General features: G+C 45.7%; 1 protein-coding gene across 4 annotated transcripts in view; it reads left to right on the plus strand.

The window, feature by feature from the left end:
• The first annotated feature begins 20,392 nt into the window (after nucleotides 1–20,392).
• TPST1 (tyrosylprotein sulfotransferase 1) overlaps nucleotides 20,393–20,922 on the plus strand; it is a 62,846-nt gene continuing 62,316 nt past the window's right edge. For 2 of the 4 annotated variants that reach the window (XM_078611962.1, XM_078611967.1), the window contains exon 1: nucleotides 20,393–20,519. The gene's annotated coding sequence lies outside the window, so the exon portion shown is untranslated. The remainder of the gene's footprint in view (nucleotides 20,520–20,922) is intronic. The other 2 variants (XM_078611963.1, XM_078611966.1) reach the window with 1 other exon arrangement.

Below are 20,922 nucleotides of genomic sequence, written 5' to 3' on the forward strand. Positions count from 1 at the left end.
CTATCCTCATATTTATAGGCTGCAGTAGATCACCATGTTAATTTTTCACCATACTGCAATTATGCCTCATTTGCCAATAGAATATGAATTGTTAGGTGTGGTGTGGAATTGCTTAGTAATGATGGAAAAATAAACTCATTCTGCTCGATCAACTATGCATTTATGCAATGCTATTTTTTTTTTCCAGGAATTTTTTTATTTTTTATTAATACATAACCTCACTGTATTCGTTTATAATATTCGCTATAACATTATAGTGTGACATTTGTGTCAATAATCTTCTAGCACAGATGAGTCTGCGTGGTGGGAGGGGGGCCCCCAAATCAAATTCTGCTTAGGGCCCCCAAGAGGCTCGGGCCGGCACTGGCTACACGTGTAGTAGCTACATCTGTAGAAGTTACTACATATGTAGTAGCTACATCTGTAGTAGCTACATATGTAGTAGGCAGAGGTGTGGACTCGAGTCATGTGACTTGGACTCGAGTCAGACTCGAGTCATGAATTTGATGACTTGCGAATCGACTTGGACTTGCATAACAATGACTTTGTCCCACCTATGAGATGTGGACTCGAGTCATGTGACTTGGACTCGAGTCAGACTCGAGTCATGAATTTGATGACTTGCGACTCGACTTGGACTTGCATAACAATGACTTTGTCCCACCTCTGGTAGTAGCTACATCTGTAGTAGCTACATGTGTAGTAGCTACATGTGTAGTAGCTACCGGCCCCGCACTTTCAAGGGCCCCACGCTAAACGCTTTCAAGCTATTAATTCCGGTTCAGTGATTCTGCACTTGCTCTATTACTATAGTACTATACCGCCTTCAACTTGTATGAACGACTGGGTGTTCAAGGTTAGCGATGTGTCGTATTATGTGGCTGTATAGCAAATACAAATATATATACTTTACTATGCAAGTGAAAAATTTGTGTTTTCATATTTGTGTTTTTGTTATAATTAGGGCCCCTTTCTAACATATGCTATAGGCTCTGCACTAGCTTAATCCGGCACTGGGTTGACAGCTATGCTAACTCCCCTTCCAGCCTTACATCCATCAAACACAAACATCGGCCCCCTCTCTCTCTCTCTGCCGTATTTAAGAGGATGTATCCGCAACTCTGTCGGTCGCCTGATGATGCTGGATGTTGCAATTCCTGGTTTACTCTCCCCGTATAGCCTTAACAATATTCACAATCAGATTTAAACAAAAATGACTTTTTTTGTTTGTTCCCACAGATGTTCAGTATGGGGCGAGGGTCAGCACGTTCCAACAACAGCAAACAATCCAACAACAACAACAAAGACAATGGGAGTGCAAAGTAGCGACAAATGTAAGCAAGCCACTAAATATAAATACGCAATAAGTAAATATATGAGTCCGAAAAAAGGGGAAAAACCTATTATCATATGTTGGTACTGGCAAAGGAGGTCCCATGGTATATGAGTCCGATTTTATCAAGATTGGGCAAGGCAGCAAAACCAACTTAACTGTCCCAGACCACGCCAAGATAACACACAATCCTTGCAATAAATAACTATCCATACACACGTGTTGTCAGCGAGCACCTATTAAGACCGACACAAGACACACGACGGGGTGGGTGGCCAGCACCTTCGTCTCCCGAGTGGCGATGTTTACACACCGTACTCATTTGAGGCTGAGTCGACCTAGGGGAGGCTCAGATAAACGTCACTGGTACTGCCCGTCAGCAGAAATCGAACGCGGGTCACAGCCAGCCAGCCCTGACAGTATTACCACACTCACACACCAAGCCAGTCCTGACAGTATTACCACACTCACACACACAGCCAGCCCTGACAGTATTACCACACTCACACACACAGCCCTGACAGCATTGCCTCACTCACTCACACACAGCCAGCCCTGACAGTATTACCACACTCACACAGCCAGCCCTGACAGTATTACCACACTCACACAGCCAGCCCTGACAGTATTACCACACTCACACACACAGCCAGCCCTGACAGTATTACCACACTCACACACACAGCCCTGACAGCATTGCCTCACTCACTCACACACAGCCAGCCCTGACAGTATTACCACACTCACACAGCCAGCCCTGACAGTATTAACACACTCACACACACAGCCCTGACAGCATTGCCTCACTCACTCACACACAGCCAGCCCTGACAGTATTACCACACTCACACAGCCAGCCCTGACAGTATTACCACACTCACACAGCCAGCCCTGACAGTATTAACACACTCACACACACAGCCCTGACAGCATTGCCTCACTCACTCACACACAGCCAGCCCTGACAGTATTACCACACTCACACAGCCAGCCCTGACAGTATTACCACACTCACACCAAGCCAGCCCTCACAGTATTACCACACTCACACACAGCCAGCCCTGACAGTATTAACACAATCTTAATTTTAGAACTTTCGTGACTGCAGGAATTATTATTTGTTTCTTTCGGTTAAGTCACGTCTAAAGATAAAATAATAAATTTAATTAAATAATAGAATACGACGTTTCGATTGCAACACAAGCAATCATCATCAGGTATAATGAAATAGCGACATAAAATCTAACCAGAAAACTATAGACAGACATATTAGCAGACAGATATCACCAAGATACATAGCGAGAGCAACACAGGCAACAGAGAGGGGTGATCGTCTCTGTGTGGTGGCCTTAAATAGACAGAGGGGGGGCGGAGGCAGAGAGAGGGAGGAGTGTTAGAGAAAAAATTAGCATATCAATGAGTGCTCAACAGACGTGGTGCTATAGTATTCTGGTTAGATTTATGTCGCTATTTCATTTATACCTGATGATGATTGCTTGTGTTGCAATCGAAACGTCGTATTCTATTATTTAATTTAATTTATTATTTTATCTTTAGACGTGACTTAACCGAAAGAAACAAATAGTATTAACACACTCACACACCAAGCCAGCCCTGACAGTATTACCACACTCACACCAAGCCAGCCCTGACAGTATTACCACACTCACACATCCAGCCCTGACAGTATTACCACACTCACACACCAAGCCAGCCCTGACAGTATTACCACAAACACAACCAGCCCTGACAGTATTACCACACTCACACACAACCAGCCCTGACATTATTACCGCACTCACACACCAAGCCAGCCCTGACAGTATTACCACAAACACAGCCATCCCTGAAAGTATTACCACACTCACACATCCAGCCCTGACAGTATTACCACACTCACACACAGCCAGCCCTGACAGTATTACCTCACTCACACACAGCCATCCCTGAAAGTATTACCACACTCACACATCCAGCCCTGACAGTATTACCACACTAACACAGCCATCCCTGACAGTATTACCACTCTCACACACAGCCAGCCCTGACAGTATTACCACAAACACAGCCATCCCTGACAGTATTACCACTCTCACACACAGCCAGCCCTGACAGTATTACCACACTCACACACCAAGCCAGCCCTGACAGTATTACCACAAACACAACCAGCCCTCACAGTATTACCACACTCACACACAGCCAGCCCTGACAGTATTACCACACTCACACACCAAGCCAGCCCTGACAGTATTACCACAAACACAACCAGCCCTCACAGTATTACCACACTCACACACAACCAGCCCTGACATTATTACGGCACTCACACACCAAGCCAGCCCTGACAGTATTACCACAAACACAGCCAGCCCTGACAGTATTGCCTCACTCTCACACACAGCCATCCCTGACAGTATTACCACACTCACACACAGCCATCCCTCACAGTATTACCACACTCACACACAGCCAGCCCTCACAGTATTACCACACTCACACACAGCCAGCCCTCACAGTATTACCACACTCACACACAGCCATCCCTCACAGTATTACCACACTCACACACAGCCAGCCCTCACAGTATTACCACACTCACACACAGCCATCCCTGACAGTATTACCACACTCACACACAGCCATCCCTCACAGTATTACCACACTCACACACAGCCAGCCCTCACAGTATTACCACACTCACACACAGCCAGCCCTCACAGTATTACCACACTCACACACAGCCAGCCCTCACAGTATTACCACACTCACACACAGCCAGCCCTCACAGTATTACCACACTCACACACAGCCAGCCCTCACATTATTACCACACTCACACACAGCCAGCCCGCACAGCAGCCACAGCCTCCCAAAGTCACCCACGACACGGGCAGCTTTGACAGCGCAGCCTCAATCACGCATGTAATGGCTTGAGCGCAGTGTGGGCGAAAACAAAGGGAAGCTTCTCGGCCAAATGATGACATGGATGTGGCAGCCAGTTGGCAGACAGCCACCCCCAGCAAGCACAGCCTCCTGAAACAGCCTTCTACAGGCATTCCCAATGACAGCCAGTTAGGGAACAAAATCCTACGCATACTTAAAAGCACATTCACCACCACGATGACAAAGATCCTCCCCACGTGTAGCCTTGGGGCAAGTGCTGTGAGCGAGCACCTATGAAGGCCGGCACAGCACACGAGGGGGTGGGTGGCCAGCACCACGCCCGGCCACCTTTGTCTCCCTAGTAGCGATGTTTACACACTGCACCGGGTACTCATTGGAGGCCGAGCCGACCTAGGGGAGGCCCAGGACCGGTTCAAATAATCGTCCCTGGTGTTGGCCGGGAATTTGGAACTCGGCTCACCGGGTTCGTAGCGTTAACCGCTACACGACCGCTCCCCCACCACACACATACACATCTATCCATACCCATAGCCTTGTGAAGCATCGCATCACATCACCGCTTCACACGGACACATCTGCAAACACAGTCTGCGAACGCACACAGCCACACACCCACATAGGCGACCCAAGCTTCAAAATCACACTGCCACCCGAGCCAAATTTTGGCACAGCTTAGCCATTGCACGTTCAAATCAAGTTCAAGTTCATGTATTAGGTATAGCCCTGTGAGCCATTCGGCTCTTGAATCGGGTGCAACCGCAACAAACAAAAAACAAAAACATGAACAAAAAAACATCTTAAAGTGAATATGTGACTAAGTGCAAACAGAAAATCCAAGAAAAGACAGCAAAAATATTGCAGAAAAAACACCGTACACCAACGCTGTGTGCAAAAATCCCAGTGGGATGCAAGTCAAACAACAACAACAACAACCACAAGACAACTTAGATTAAGGCCATCAGTCTAACTCTGCTTACCGCATAGCCTCGCAGCAATGTACAGCCAGCACACAAAGCCACAGCCAGCCAGCTCAGGTGCCCACTATCTCCAACTCAGGCAAGCTCGGACTCTTGCCCGCGAGCAAAGTTTGGGTTGTTTGTACAAAGTGCGCAGTCGGGCACGTGCAAAAGGTCGCGTGGTGCGACCTCAATCTGAGCTCTTCCTCACACACCGCCAATGAACTTCTCTCCCCTCCAGCAAATCCCCGTCCTCATCCCTCCCTCCGACAGCTCCGGGCCCCTTCCACGCCACCTCTGATTATTTAGATTAGTTTACGTGCTATAAAATGCCCAAATGATGGGCCACTTTGTTAAGCTATCGTCTGTGGCCAGGTCGCTTCTGAAAAAGAAGTTGACGTCTCAGCGGGCTTTGCCTGGTATGACGGGGATGATTTCGATGTAAAGCTTTCGTGACTGCAGGGATTCATCTTCTTGGTTCTTTCGGTAAAGTCACGTAGAAGGGAAATAATAAAATAATAAAAATAAAACATAATAAAATAATTCTCACGACGTTTCGGCCACAACGCAAGCAGCCGTCCTCAGGCAGCCGTCCTCACCTGAAGACGGCTGCTTGCGTTGTGGCCGAAACGTCGTGAGAATTATTTTATTATGTAAAATTTTTATTATTTAATTATTTCCCTTCTACGTGACTATACCGAAAGAACCAAGAAGATGACGGGGATGGTTTAGTTTAATTTGTATGTGTTTGGCTGATTTTTTTTACCTTTTTAGTATTTTATGCTCCAATCATGTTTTCGTCCTGTTTGTTGTTGTAACGTTTTTACCCGCCCCGACTGGACATCTGTGAAAAAGAGCTTTATAGCTCATCGGATTCCTCCAGTATGAATACAAATTGTCTCTGATCACTACATCCGACTCGTCGCCAGTTAAAATAAGTATAACCCGTAAAAACAAAGTTTTTCACTATAAATCCTTTATATGCGTGGCGGCTAGAGTCCTCTCGTCCTCTGGCTTGAAATGTCTACCATCAATGGGTCAGATGATTGCATTGCACCATTAAGCAATTGGTAATTAAATATAATATTTTTGTCCTAAAAAGTGTAAAATTTTGGGAATTTTTTTTCACGAACATTAATTGTCACGCACAACGAGTCTGTGTGGAAAATGTCAGCTCGATTGGATCACGGGAAGTGGGTTAAAAAACGACCGAAAGATTTGCACGGTCCTAAGCATGCAAGCGAATTTAATATAAAGGATTTAAAAAAAGAAATCCAGCCGGCAAACTCGTCGGCATTGAGGCTCGTCAGCAGTGCGTATAGCCCCGTTAATCAATGTCGTGATGCTAATGGGCAGCAGTCGTCCATAAATCGTGAGGAACCAGGAGTTACAGCATTGCACGATGGATGCTCTGGTAAATGTGTACTATTTTTTTACGACGTCGTTTCACCACGTTTCTCTTTGTGGACATCACCTGTCACATCATGAGGCCACCCGGCTAATTGGTTAACAGGCAAAAACGTGGCCTGCTGATGAGACCCGTTGAATTCTACACCAGTCAGAGGCTGCCCTTGTACACACGTTTTATTCTGGGTGGGGGGGGGAATGCATGCGCTCGTGGTTTTAGTTCCTGCAATGTGCCTTTTAAACATTTAACAAGCGTGTCTTATTTCCGTTAAACTAGGTTAAAATGCAGTCGAATGAGAACACATTATTTTGGCATTCCAGTACTGTACAGTTTCGACATAAGTTACGCGTTGTGTTTTTGAACATGTGTGGCACATTGGATCACATGACCTAATGCAGTTGCAATGCTCCAGCCTCGAATTCTGCCCATCCGGAGCGTTAAAAAAAGGGGGCAGTATTTAAATAATTTTTACAATACAGAAATATAATATACCCTTTATTTACCCGGCAGAGCCTCGCCAAGTCTCAAGACGTTTTGCATAGGGCCCTGAATTGGGATGTGAGGCCAAGTTCGTGAATCAGTGGCATGTCAAAGGCAAAGTCCGTGGAGAAACCCAGTGCGCAGAGGGGATAACACTGCACATTCAGCACATTGAATAATCTAAACATTGGGTTAGATCGCACGAGTATTATTGTGACATCAACCTACCACCACCACCTGACACAGCCAACCAGTAAGGTTTGTCCCGTAAACAAAATGTGCCAATTAGTTACTACTTCAGCCCGTCGGTGTGTTGGAGAGTAAATTCACTACATTTACAATTTGAGTACCCTGACGTTTCGCTGGTAATTACATCCAGCATCATTGGGCAATTTTGGCAGAATGTATACCCTACGCCATCTAACACAAACCACCTTTGTTATTAACTATATTGGTCGCGAAAGCGTACGTGCCACCTCACAGCCCAAGGCTACGACATCCCCCTGGTGAAAGATCAACCGGCAGTTGTTCCGTGGCGAGACTTTCGCCCACAATGGGAATGTGGAATTTCCATCACTGAATAAGGACAAAGCACTGCTCAAAGCTCATTTGAGCTCGGAGGCGCATTGGCTTTTTGACTTGGTCGGCGGTGATTGACGTTGTGGCATGATTTTTTGAATTGTTGCCATTGCTGGCGATGGTGGAGGCCTGCGCACCCAGAACAACTGGGTTTACAATACTGTGCGGCCAAATGATACTGGATGGGCCTATGTGACAGGCGAGAGGCATCCACATGCAACGCAGGGGATTTCAGTGAAACGCCTCATCAGTTCGTTGCCCCACTATCTGTGGCACCCCATGTGATCCACCCAACTTCCTCTCACCGACGTTCTTCGTTCTTCACGACATTGTGCCGAACATTCCTAACACATTCCTGCGGAGGGAGCTGGTAGGAACGTTGGGTTACTCGGTCAATGACCAGGGTCAACGGCGGCGTGGTGTATTCCGCAAATATGGCCGACTGTGAGGGCGGGCACAAGCCGGCGTGAGTAGGTTAAACGTTGAATTGTATAAGGGCACCACGGGGTGACCAGCCCCTCCCCACCCAGCCCCACCCCTCCCCACCCAGCCCCACCCAGCCCCACCCTCCCCACCCAGCCCCTCCCTGCACGACGGACACAATAATCCCCTGTGGGCTAGTGTAACCAGGAGGTTCCTGCAAGTATTATCTGAGCTGTCTGCAACGTCCGTGTCACTCAGAAGCGATCTCACCAGGCGCGGTTCGTCCACTAGGGGCGTTGGGGATCCACCCCACCAAGCAGCTGGAGATGAGAAGTTATTTTTCTAATAAAAAAAAGACTTTTCTATCAATTGTTTTGTTGCGTTAAAAAAAATTTAATATGATGATAATTTCAACGTAAATTGCCTAATGAAGATAACGTTTGAAGTTGTTCACATTATAAATCGTTGCAACACCACAGTCTCTGATTTGTGCCTCGGGGAGGTCTCGAGGTGGCTGTGAAAGTGTCCGAGTGAGAGATTTCCCCCCTTCGTTCATGGCGATTAGATTCGCATTTTGGCCACGTCGTTTGAGACCAATTTAGGGCGGTGAAAAAGGCGCCCGTGGCTGTAATGAGACTGTGTCACAGTGCTAGGGTGCACTGTGCAAATGTATTCTAGATTTGAAGCTTTCGTGACTGCAAGGATTCATACTCTTAGTTTTTTCGGTAAAGTCACGTAGATAAAAAATGAAATAAAAATTAATAAAAATAAAACAATAAAAAACAAAAAATCACGACGTTTCAGCCAGATTTGCTGCAGCAAATGTGGCTGTGACGGTCCCACCTGATGACGGAGACTTGTGTTGCCTCCGAAACGTCGTGATTTTTTGTTTTTTATTGTTTTATTTTTATTCATTTTAATTTAATTTTTTACCTACGTGACTTTACCGAAAGAACTAAGAGTGTGCAAATGTAGCAGCTCCCGGCTTTTGGCAGTGTCAAAGCGGTTGTGTAGCGTGGATTTGAGGGTCATGGGGGTAGCATTTGAGTGCGTTGTTGTTTTGTTTCGTATTGTTTATAAATGCCTACCGTTTGGTAGATAATACAGTTGTATCACTTTCACGGGAAGGACAAGAACACGACGAGGTTTTTATTTTTAATGAGAACACCAGACTTTCAGAGGTCACTCACAGAAGCACCGCCGAGTGGCAATGTCACGGGCCGCCACTGGATCTAACAGAAGGGCTTCTTGTTAGGCGAGAAACCGCGCAGGTATAAGTTGTGAAATGTGTGACTAAACACGGGTAATATAATCTTCTCAGAGTACCCCCCCCCCCATATCAAATCGGATAGGAATTTCAGTGTATTAATTTCACGTAACTGTTTTATTTATCCAGTAAAATCTCTCAATGGGTTTCCAAGGCAAATTTTTTTTTGCAGGAGGCTTCTAATATGTTTTGGTGAAATCCATTCAGGAATGTTTTAGATTTGGGGCCGTCCATAAATGACGTCACGCATCTAGGGGGGGGTCAGACATTTGTGACGATGTGTGACGGGGGGGGGGGAGAAATGTGACGTCACATCAAAATGTGCAACTTTAAATAAATATAGACAACACGTTCTACTTAATTAAATCGATTTTTAAACAAAATGTTTTCTCCTACAACATCAGAGTGCAGCGGCACATTAAATACGCACTACAATGCCAATAGTTTAAAGCGATTTGAAGCATGTTTTATTTTCAAAATAGAAATATGGTTTGGGAGGGGTTGAGCTTTGTGACGTCATATTTGAGGGGGGAGGTTTGACTTTTTGTGACGCCGCGTGACGACGAAGGGGGGGGGGGTCAGAAATCGTCCAAAATCGCGTGACGTCATTTATGGACGGCCCCTTTGGCAGGAACCCAGTTCTCAGAGAAAACATATTTGAAGACTTAACACACCGCAAGGTCCACACAAAAGAGTTAACAAAGCCCATTTGTGGGATGTCATCTAGCCGCTTCATAGCCCAATGGGTTTGGAAATATCACTCATAAGTACTATGATTTCGATTTAAAGCTTTCGTGACTGCAGGGATTAATCTTCTTGGTTCTTTCGGTAAAGTCACGTAGAAGGGAAATAATAAAATAATAATAAAAATTACATAATAAAATACAATTCTCACGACGTTTTGGCCACAACGCAACGGACGGCTGCTTGCGTTGTGGCCGAAACGTCGTGAGAATTGTATTTTATTATGTTTTATTTGTATTATTTTATTATTTCCCTTCTACGTGACTTTACCGAAAGAACCAAGAATAAGTACTATGATGCAAAACCACTGGACCCAGTCTTGGATCCCGGACACCAACTCAAGGATATTTTCTCAGGTCTTGTCCTTAACCTTGGTCTGTGCTGGCCTCGGTCTCAGGACTTGAGTGTTTCAAACTACCATCGTCACGTGATATTAATTTTATTGTACTGTCAGAAAATGTTAGTTAGTTAGTTGACCAAGTCAAATATCATGGTCCACAGTATCAAAGGCTTTTGACAAGTCGAGGAATAGTGCACTGGCATTTATCCAGGTTACTGAAGAGTAATGTTAATACATCTTCAAATTTGAATTATTCAAATTTAGCTTTAAGGCCTCTAATGTTGGCATGGAAAATGCCAAGACCCTGGCTGTTTTTGAAAACACCTATTGAGTTAATGGTGAGTGATGGAGAATATGTGGCAGTAATGGGACAATCATTGGTTTCAGCATCTGTCCTTAATCAACAATATTAATGTTAATAGTTTTAAAATGTATTTTGTAATAGAGTGCTGCCCTAAACGCCGTTTTCTGACATGTGGTCCATTAGGGATTCGGAGTCTATTTCATTTTTAAAATCGCGTCTTTTTTTAAATGCTTACCCCGAGCTCTCATACTCTGATGGGGCTTTGTTTTTGAGTTGTGCGCCTTTTGGCGTCATCTGGTCCAACACCATGTGAGACTAGGCTCTAAGGAAAGCTGTCTCGGGTGTGGACCAATCAACTTCAAGGACAGTGCATATATTATCAGAGTTATGTTTTTTGTTTACATTACGACTGCAGGTATTGTGGTCTATGCAAACATGACTCTTTGTAAAAAGGTGTCAGTTTTGTTGCCAGACAAAAGGGTAAAAAAACAATTATCAGTTATTATTCACTTTCATCATAGCTCTTCAATTTATTGGAGTTTCAAGAGGAGTCACTGGTAGCGTTATGAGCAGGTTTATCTTTCGCTTAGATTATCAACACTTGTGAACTTAGTTTGAATTTAACATACAGCGCTTTGAGATACCTCAAAATGAAAGGCGCTTTAAAAATAGGTTATAGTTGATTTGAAGCTTTTGTGATTGTAGGAATCCATACTCTTTGGTTCTTTCGGTAAAGTCACGTAGGTATAAAATAAAATAAATCACGACGTTTCGGGCGCAACACAAGCGTCCGCCATCAGGTGGGAAAGCATGATCTGCTGCTGAGACAGACTGTTTTAAAAGGTTTTAAAGGTTTTATTCTATGTTACATAAATCACACGCATTAATCAATTATAATCAGAATAGTTATTTATACTGGAGGAAGCCGATGATCTATAAAGCTCTTTTTCAAAAATATGAATCTATAACAAAATATGTTTTTGCAACATCTATCCTGACAGAAGATGCAGATTAGACTGATGATGCAGAATTATTTGTCGCACGGTATACATTCTGCTTGTCAAACGACCTGCATTTTAAACATGAAATAAAACTGATTCCATCAGAATGAAAGCAGTTGTCTGTCTGTACCTCATGAATTTCCTGCAACCACTCTGACGGTATCTGATGAAGTCATTTCATTATTCACAATGCATGCGACAAGGATATATTAGAACCAAAATATATCCTAAACACCATGCTGGATATTGCTGTATGGAGACTGTCTGTGCTTCCCGGCTTAGAATCGTTGCATTAATTGTGTACACTTTAATTGCCATAATAATTCTCCCTTTTTTTCGGTTGATCTTTGTCACGTGGAAAATATGCCCCGTGGAAGAAGAAGTCAAAAGAATTTGCAGAGAAAATATCGCTGTTGATCCACCCTCGGTTCAGAGCAACACAGAACCACTTGCGGTAATTATGGTTGCTTGCGTGATTCCAGATGACGGCGCTTTAGTACCAACAGTGTTAATTCTAGATTTGAAGCTTTCGTGACTGCAAGGATTCATATTCTTGGGTTTTTTCGGTAAAGTCACGTAGGTAAAAAAATAAAATTAAAATTAATAAAAGTAAAATAAAAATAAAATCAAAATCACGACGTTTCGGAGGCAACACAAGCTTCCGTCTTCAGGTGGAACCGTCACAGTACGCTTGCTGTATCAAGTAAATGATAAATTCCAATTCTCTTGGAATTTCTAATTTACGGAAGCTTGTGTTGCCTCCGAAACGTCGTGATTTTTATTTTATTTTTATTTTACTTTTATGAATTTAAATTTTTTTACCTACGTGACTTTACCGAAAAAACCCAAGAATACCAACAGTGTGTCCAACAGAACGAGACTTTTGGGAAATCCTTGCAGATTCTCAGAATCTACGCAGTGCCCCCACAAAATGTGCAGCACAGTACAATGTCGAGCTGGGCTTGTCTTTCGTCGAGGCCAGGGCTAAAATGGAGAAGACATTTCTTTACAAATCTTGTTTTTAACAAGAGCGAATCTAGGAGTAAATTAGAGAGAGAGAGAGAGAGCTGAGGTCGCCATAAGATCGACTCATCATTATGTGGGACGGCACTACATTTTGTGTCAGCGGTGGGATACTATCACTTTCCACTCAAATCATGAATTGATTTCGATTTAAAGCTTCCGTGACTGCAGGGATTCATCTTCTTGGTTCTTTCGGTAAAGTCGCTGTCTCCCCGACAGACCTGGTCTTCACCTGAGGACGGCTGCTTGCGTTGTGGCCGAAACGTCGTGAGAATTATTTTTTTATGTTTTATTTTTATTATTTTATTACTTCCCTTCTACGTGACTTTACCGAAAGAACCAAGATCATGAATTGATGTCTTGTCTTGTGGACAGTTCCACCGGTGGAAACTTTTTGCGCAACTTGTTCCGCTCCCCTTCTCGCCATGTTTTGGCACTAACTTTCAACAGGTGGAGCCCATTATCCACTTTTCAAACTGCAGTGAATTCCAAGTTATGTATGTATATGGAACTTCTTTCGTACCGTACGTAGCCAACCGTGATAATCACAGAGTCATGAGGTACCAGAGTCATTTGTGGCACGCTAACTCTCCAGACTCGAACTCTTTAAGCCTTCTGAAGAACTCTTAAGCCAGGTTCCGCACCTCCAAGTCACGCTCCAACGTTATGTGTCCGTTCGCGACATTTGGACGTTTGAAAGGTGGACCATTATTCTTTGCAACAATTACTTCCCCGTCGTATCGACTGCAAGCTTGGTATAGGTATGTCATACTGATGACAGTACTATATTCTATCATTTAAAATAAAACATGTATATTTTTTTACGATCATTTTTACCGGTCTAATTGTCCACGCTCAACTGACGTTGCCTGTAACTCACCACGGTCCCCTACGTTATGGCAAGCTTCGAGGCCACTTCCTGGAGTTCTGCCATTACTAGTGCATTTCATTAAAGCGTGTTTTTAAAAAGTATTTTTAAATATTACTTTTAAGTAACGTATCAAACTGCAACAATCTATAGCTGGCCTACATTTTGCGTATCGCAGATTTAAGTTGAACAGTGAACAAACAGTATGTATTCCCACCTAAGGTGAGGATTGTAGATTGTTGGTGTGGAGATTCAAGAATATTGTTGATCCCCCTCAGTCTGCCAAGTTGGGAAGGTGGCGGTGAAGATGATGACATCATCATCGATGTCTTCAAACATTGTCACCATCACACCTTTGGAACCTCATGGTCCAACCCATGTGAGACTAGGCTCTAAGGAAAGCTGTCTCGGGTGTGGACCAATCAACTTCAAGGACAGTGCATATATTATCAGAGTTATGTTTTTGTTTGCATTATGACTGCAGGTATTGTGGTCTATGCAAACATGACTCCTTGTAAAAAAGGTGTCAGTTTTGTTGCCAGATAGAAGGGTAAAAAACCAATTATCATTGTCACCATCATCATCATCGTCAATAAAATGTCATCACCATCACCACCCCTCATGTAGAAGCCCCACAAGCAGATAATGGTGTATACCTTTAGCACCTCTGCTCTTTCTCTAATCCACTAAATTGTAGATTGTAGGAAGGGCAAATCTGTGGGTTATAATAGGCGCAAGAGATGTGCTGGCCACGACTAAGAGGGATTCCGCTCGCCGTTTGTTGGTTCCAAGGTGCAGCGACACCATCAACGTCGCTGAAACTTGGCAATGTGGCTTAATCATGGGGCCGCCTGAAGGCAAGCTTCAAATCCAGACCTGCATTGGTGCTGACTCGATTGCTTTGGCACAAACATCGCGTGCTCAGCCCTCCGTTAATATTTTCAAATTACAATGCGCATCTTTGGGATGGCATCTCTCTGGACAAAGTTGTTGTCAGAATTTAAAATCAAACCCCCCTGGTCCAATAGTTTATGAATATACTTTTGTATCATCTTATCCACAGCCTTTATTGCAATTGACGTTAACAGTGTACATGCGTTTGAAAAACGGCTAACTTCCACTAGAATATTTAAGTGCACTTGATCAATCTTCACTGCCCACGTGGAAATTTGTGTTCACGTCAAAAGGAATTAGAGACTTCGAATTCGGCCGATGCTGGTGTGAAACATGACAGATACAGTTGAAAGAGTGGAAATCCTAATTTATTCACCAGAATTAGACGCAATGAGACACCCGGTTCCCCAGCCATAACACACGCGGGATTTCAGCAGCGCCTTTCGTTTTCACTAATTTAAACCGAGGCGCTGGGTTTCCCGCTCCACTTCAGCACTCTTTCGCAGAAGTCATTTGATTAACAACTTAATAATGCCACCACTTTCATTTTAATTTAAAGTTCCAAAACTTTTTTTCGTGCTCAAACATATTCAAGCAACGGTTGATGTTCACGTATCAACGAGATTACGCCTAATAGCTCCGTCTTCTGTTTGATGCTCTTGAATTTGTAGTTTTCTCACCAGAGGAGGCACTCTTGAAGCTTTTCATCTTTTCCAATTAGTTTCTTTCTTCCTCAGGGATATTTTGGTCGGTTCTTGACACTTGTAATATTGCGATCGTACATATGATGGCTTTTCCTAAAATGTTATGGCTGACAGCATTGTGGAAGGTGAAAGTGAGAATATGGGCCCGTGTGGGTGGAAGGTAAACGGTGGCAAGATCGGCCTCTATGGACGAGTTCCCGTGAAGGACGCTACTGGACGGTTGGAGGCAGTCGCCCTCCAACAACAACGGAGGGCAGAGGAGCGACGCTCACAACAACGGGCGGAGCGCCGGGTGGGTAAAATAGAGCAAGTTGGCATAGTGGGGGGCACAGCTGGTGCATCTCAGTCAACCCACACTTGACGTGGCCTTCGACACGTCACCTGGCCTCGGAGTGTACCTGGCCTGGTACAAGCACAGTGGCGAATGGCGACGGCTGTTGTAGTTGCGGGTGGTGAGTGGTGTTGCAATAGTTCACTTTCTGCTGCATGATCTCAGGCGACTCATGCTTGATACCTGGCTGTGAAGGACACCAGCGGGAATGAGTATCTGAATATACCCAACGTCTTACACAGATTGACACAGCCTAATATAAGTATCTGGTACGGTGAGCCAAAGCCAAAACTGGGGACACACAGACAGTTGGGCATGCATGGTTCAGGTCACACCACCCTCTCATATTCACGCACATCTCACGAGATGCCCTCTAAACAGAACTTTTCCAAGATCCTCAACAAAAACTAAGGATATTTGTAAACCTGATTATTTGAGAATTGAACCTTGCTAGAACTTAGGGAGATGAAGTAGCTTACCTTTAACAATGCCGTGGTTGACTGAAGAGACGGCTTGTTATTTTGTTTATATTTTAATGACATGGAGCGTTGGTGTAGTGGTTAGTGTCTTGGACTATGAACCCAACAACCTCAATTTGATTCTCAACCACGGGTAACATCACGAACACTATTTAAACGGTTGTTTTTATTTTACTAGGTAAAGCCCACAGAGAGATATATAGCTATTTTCCAAAAGCGACCTGGCTATCACAAATGATAGGCTAAACGAAGTGGCTTATCACGTGGAAATGTATTGCAGCGAAATACCCTAAACGCGTGTTTCTAAATGTGGAGGGAAAAACCGGAGGACCCGGAGAAAAAAAATCTACGCGACCACGGGGGGAGAGACACGCAAACTCCAAATATACAGACTTCAGGGTCGGGATCGAACCCATGACCTCCCGTGTACCAGGCGAGGTGATTAACGTCAGTGGTGAGTGACGCATGAACCGGCTCTGGGCCAGAGGTCGCAACCGGGTACCCGATACCCGTACCCTACCCGATACCCGGCTACCCGTACCCAGCCGGGTACGGGTAGCCGTTTGCGACCCTGGTGCGGCCGGATACGGGTACGGGTAGGCCGTGAGTCACTGGTGAGTAACCGTTTGTCACTCAATTCGGGTAGGGTACGGGTACGGGTAGGGAACGGGTACCCGTACCCGGCCAGGTACGGGTACCCATTTGCGACCCTGGTGCGGCCAGGTACGGGTACGGGTAAGGAATCAAAACCCGTTTGCGACCTCTGCTCTGGGCTGTTCCCCTTCACCACCCTGTACTGACCAAACAACACCCCGTGACCGGTGCACGGCTTGGGGAGGTCTTTATACCTTCATCCAGCAGTTGCGTTGACAAACGGCTGAAAGGATGACAACATTAATTTGTCATTAAGTGGCCGGCAATGTAAAAAAGCTGCGTAAGGGTTTGGACTATCGTGGTGGTGGTGGTGGTCAAATATTGTCCGGTTCTCACAGCTGACGGCTCCGTGTCCTGCTCGCACTCGCATCAGACGCACGCTTTGGCGCTGACCTGCGACGGTAGTGCAGCACAGAATCCTAATAGCCTTCACTGTGACGCGTGGCTCCGTGTGATAAAGTACGAGACTTGCAGCATAATTGTGGATATCCGTGCTGCGCGTGACGGTGTGGAGGCAGCACTTGTGAGCTTTGTTAAACTACAGTGGCAGTAGATCGCCCCGGCACTTTGAGAATCACTCAACATTTTAAATCTACATCACACGCGTTTCCAACATTTGGTACGCGATAATTGAGCAAAAGGTGACTGGACAAATTACAATTAAAGGCTGAAAAATAAGAAGAGAGTTATTCCTGTGGTTTGAGTAGCATGTATTGGTGTACCAACTATATGGAACTGCCTCCCTGAACACATTGTCAACGAACTCACTAATTCTGGTCTTCGTGCTTTCAAATGCCGAGCTCACAACATGGACATCTCCTAGCTTCACCATACGCCCTGTAGGACTGAGTTTTTGAGCTGCAGTGAACTAATGATCATGCTGATTGTATGTACTGTCTCATATGGCTATTGTTCACAATTGCACATGATGAAAAGACCAGTAAATGCCAAAGGGCATTTTTTAAATGCCACTCACCCAAACAATTTCTCCTGTGCCCTTTGCACTGTGGTAGTCATTGAGAATGTCCCCGACCTTAACTTTGGAACCTTTTAACTCTGGAATATGGAGAAGCCCTCTGAGCCTGATGTTACATTGCTGTGTCACCACGAAAAAAAATGTTGGCAAGGTTGGTTAAAGCGTTTTGGGAGATATCATCGTTGCCGAAAAAGATCACTGCTAAAGCAAAGTTTGACTTTGGTAGAGAAGAGAAAATTAGAATGCCCAACTTTAAATTTTGTAGCTCATACAAATCTGCATTGCTGGGTTCTCCTGTACAATGTGTCCATCGACGCTCGTAAGAATAGGTACATATGGAATGAATCCGAGGTTGAATAAACCTTGAAAACTGCACCTGAATTCCAATATAATGGCGGTCCTGATCAAGAGCAGTGAATTTTGTGCAGATGTAGTTCCTTTGAGAGAATAAGCCAGAGGTGCATATTATACCTGGTGGAACAAATATAAATGCAATGGAAAGCAACTAACATTGAATTTCAAAAAGATGGCTTAGCTTTTGCTTCCATCGAAACTCATCTTACTGCCTTCCTTCATACTCTTCCCATTGTCCGTGCTCCAGATTCATTCGTGTTAGGAGGTGGACCGGTCAATTCATTCCATTGCGCATACGAAAGCTCTGATAACGATGTAACATTGGGGGTTGTGACAATTGAATTCTGATAATTTAGCTATCCGTGGGTTTTACCCGACGAGAATTTACCTACAAGTACGTTCCTCTCCCCATTATCCAGACAAGAACACGAAAGCAAAACAAAAACTATTGTCCCCAAACTCGTTATCCGTGGCTGGCGTCACTCCGATCATCCGTAGATCTGAATCTATCTGAGAAAATGCCCATTTATCCATGTGCCAAAGGTTCCCATTATCCGTAGAAAATCACGGATAAGGGAAGCCAAACGAAAGTGGTTGTGGCGAAAACCTAATTCGCAGGTGGAGGAAAATAACTCCACAATTTTATTGGATAAAAGTAGTTATTGTATTTTCCTGGATGTTGCCTACCTACCTGTGAACACTGCATTGTGGATAAGTGAGATGCCACTGGATCAGTCCACGTTTCACGTTCGTACTGTATTATGTAACATATATATTGTGCAATATATATACGTTTAGCTTTGCAAAATGGAACTGCCACATTTCACACGTGGCTATAATTTACATAGCGTCCAAACGCAAACACACCTACAGACTGTTCACAGGGGAATACATTAAAAAGCGATGAGTATGGCATAATTGTTGCGACGTTTGATTTTTTATCGATATAGATGTTCGATTTTCGACATTTAATAAACGGATTTATTACATCCTCAATTATCAGCAGAAAATATGGCACAGTCGTGCACACCACAACAAACGTGGTCTTATAGTTCTTGACTTGTACAAGAGAAGCAGAATATCAACCTCACGAGGCTCTAGAGAGCATTCCAAAGAACAACAATTTGCCACAAACACTGCATTGTGTATTACATTCAACACATCTTCAAAGAGATGTGTTGTACATAATAGTTTGCTTGTTGGCGAATCAATGATGCTGCCGAAATTACGCTCACCCGGGAAGGCCGTGGGTAAAAATAAAAATTTTATGTTAACGTTGGAGAGCCATTTATGCAACCGTGGCATCTGGTCTGCTAATTGTTATTCGTGTATTCTGCACAACGACGCTGATTGAGTCGTGTGTAATGCACTTTAGGCAGTGTTAGCGTCGAACTAGGATCCATATTTTAAAGAGTGAGCATCCTCCTGTGCGAAAGGTCTGGAAGTTTCACCAACGCTGATGAGACACCGCGTGTCGAAACCGGTTCCAGAGGAGTTACCAGTGGCTGGTAAAATTTCGCCCACCAGGAAATTCCGATGAATTGTGGAAAAAAAAGTTTAAAATGTGTATTTAATTGTGCGTCGGAGAGGAAAATATATACGCGAGGGGGTATTGCTGCTGGCCTATGCATTGCACCCATCACACACACACATTGCTTCTATACAACTGCGTATGCGACGAAGCGTGGTGGGGGGGATGAGAGGGCGGGGACGGGGGCGACGGGGAGCGGGGGGGCGAGGGGGGGCGGGGCGACGAGGGGGGGCGAGGAGGTGGGGGGACGAGAGGGAGAGGGGGGGAGACGAGGGGGGCGAGACGGGGGGACGAGGGGGAGGGGACGAGGGGGGGGGGACGAGGGGGGGCGAGGGGGGGCGAGGAGGTGGGGGGACGAGGGGGAGAGGGGGGGGACGAGGGGGGGGCGAGGGGGGCGAGACGGGGGGACGAGGGGGAGGGGACGAGGGGGAGAGGGGGGGGGACGAGGGGGGGGGCGAGGGGGGGCGAGGAGGTGGGGGGACGAGAGGGAGAGGGGGGGGGGCGAGGGGGGCGAGACGGGGGGGCGAGGGGGAGGGGACGAGGGGGAGAGGGGGTGGGACGAGGGGGGGGCGAGACTGGGGGGGCGAGGGGACGAGGGGGGGGGAGGACGAGGGGACGGGGGGGGGCTGTGGGGACGAGGGGGGACGCGCGGGGGGGGGGGTGACGAGGGGGCGGGGGACGAGGGGGAGGGGAGGGGCAACGAGGGGGCGGGGCTTGTACAGCCCAACCCCCCCATCTCCCTGGATCGTCTGCGTTGTTCTCCGCGCACGTGTGTGCGTGTGCCGGTGTGTGCGTGTGCCGGTGCGTGCCGGTGTGTGTCTGTGTGTCTGTGCTGGTGTGTGTCTGTGTGTGTGAGAGTATAAATGTGCGGCGTCTGCGGGCCGTCACCCAGAATTTTTTCCCCGTCGTGCTCAACGGAACAGCGAGCGAACATCCTCGTCCGCTCTGCCACGGCAGCGTCTGGTAAGTCTCCTCGCCTCGACAGCTACCCCCGTGCCTTGCCGCGTGTGTTAAACACACCAACAACTACACACACACCACCAACAACAACATACACACACCACCACCAACAACACAGACACACACCACCACCAACAACACAGACACCACAACAACACACACCACCAACAACAACACACACCAACAACAACAACGCAGACACCACCAACAACACACACCACAACAACACACACCACCAACAACAACACACGCGCCAACAACACAGACACACCAACAACATACACACCAACAACAACAACACAGACACCACCAACAACAACACACGCGCCAACAACACAGACACACCAACAACACACACCAACAACAACACAGACACACCAACAACACAAACAACAACACAGACACA

This window comes from Lampetra planeri, chromosome 37 (genome assembly GCF_965212315.1).
Source record: "Lampetra planeri chromosome 37, kcLamPlan1.2.h2, whole genome shotgun sequence".
In the NCBI taxonomy this organism is placed as follows: domain Eukaryota; kingdom Metazoa; phylum Chordata; class Hyperoartia; order Petromyzontiformes; family Petromyzontidae; genus Lampetra; species Lampetra planeri.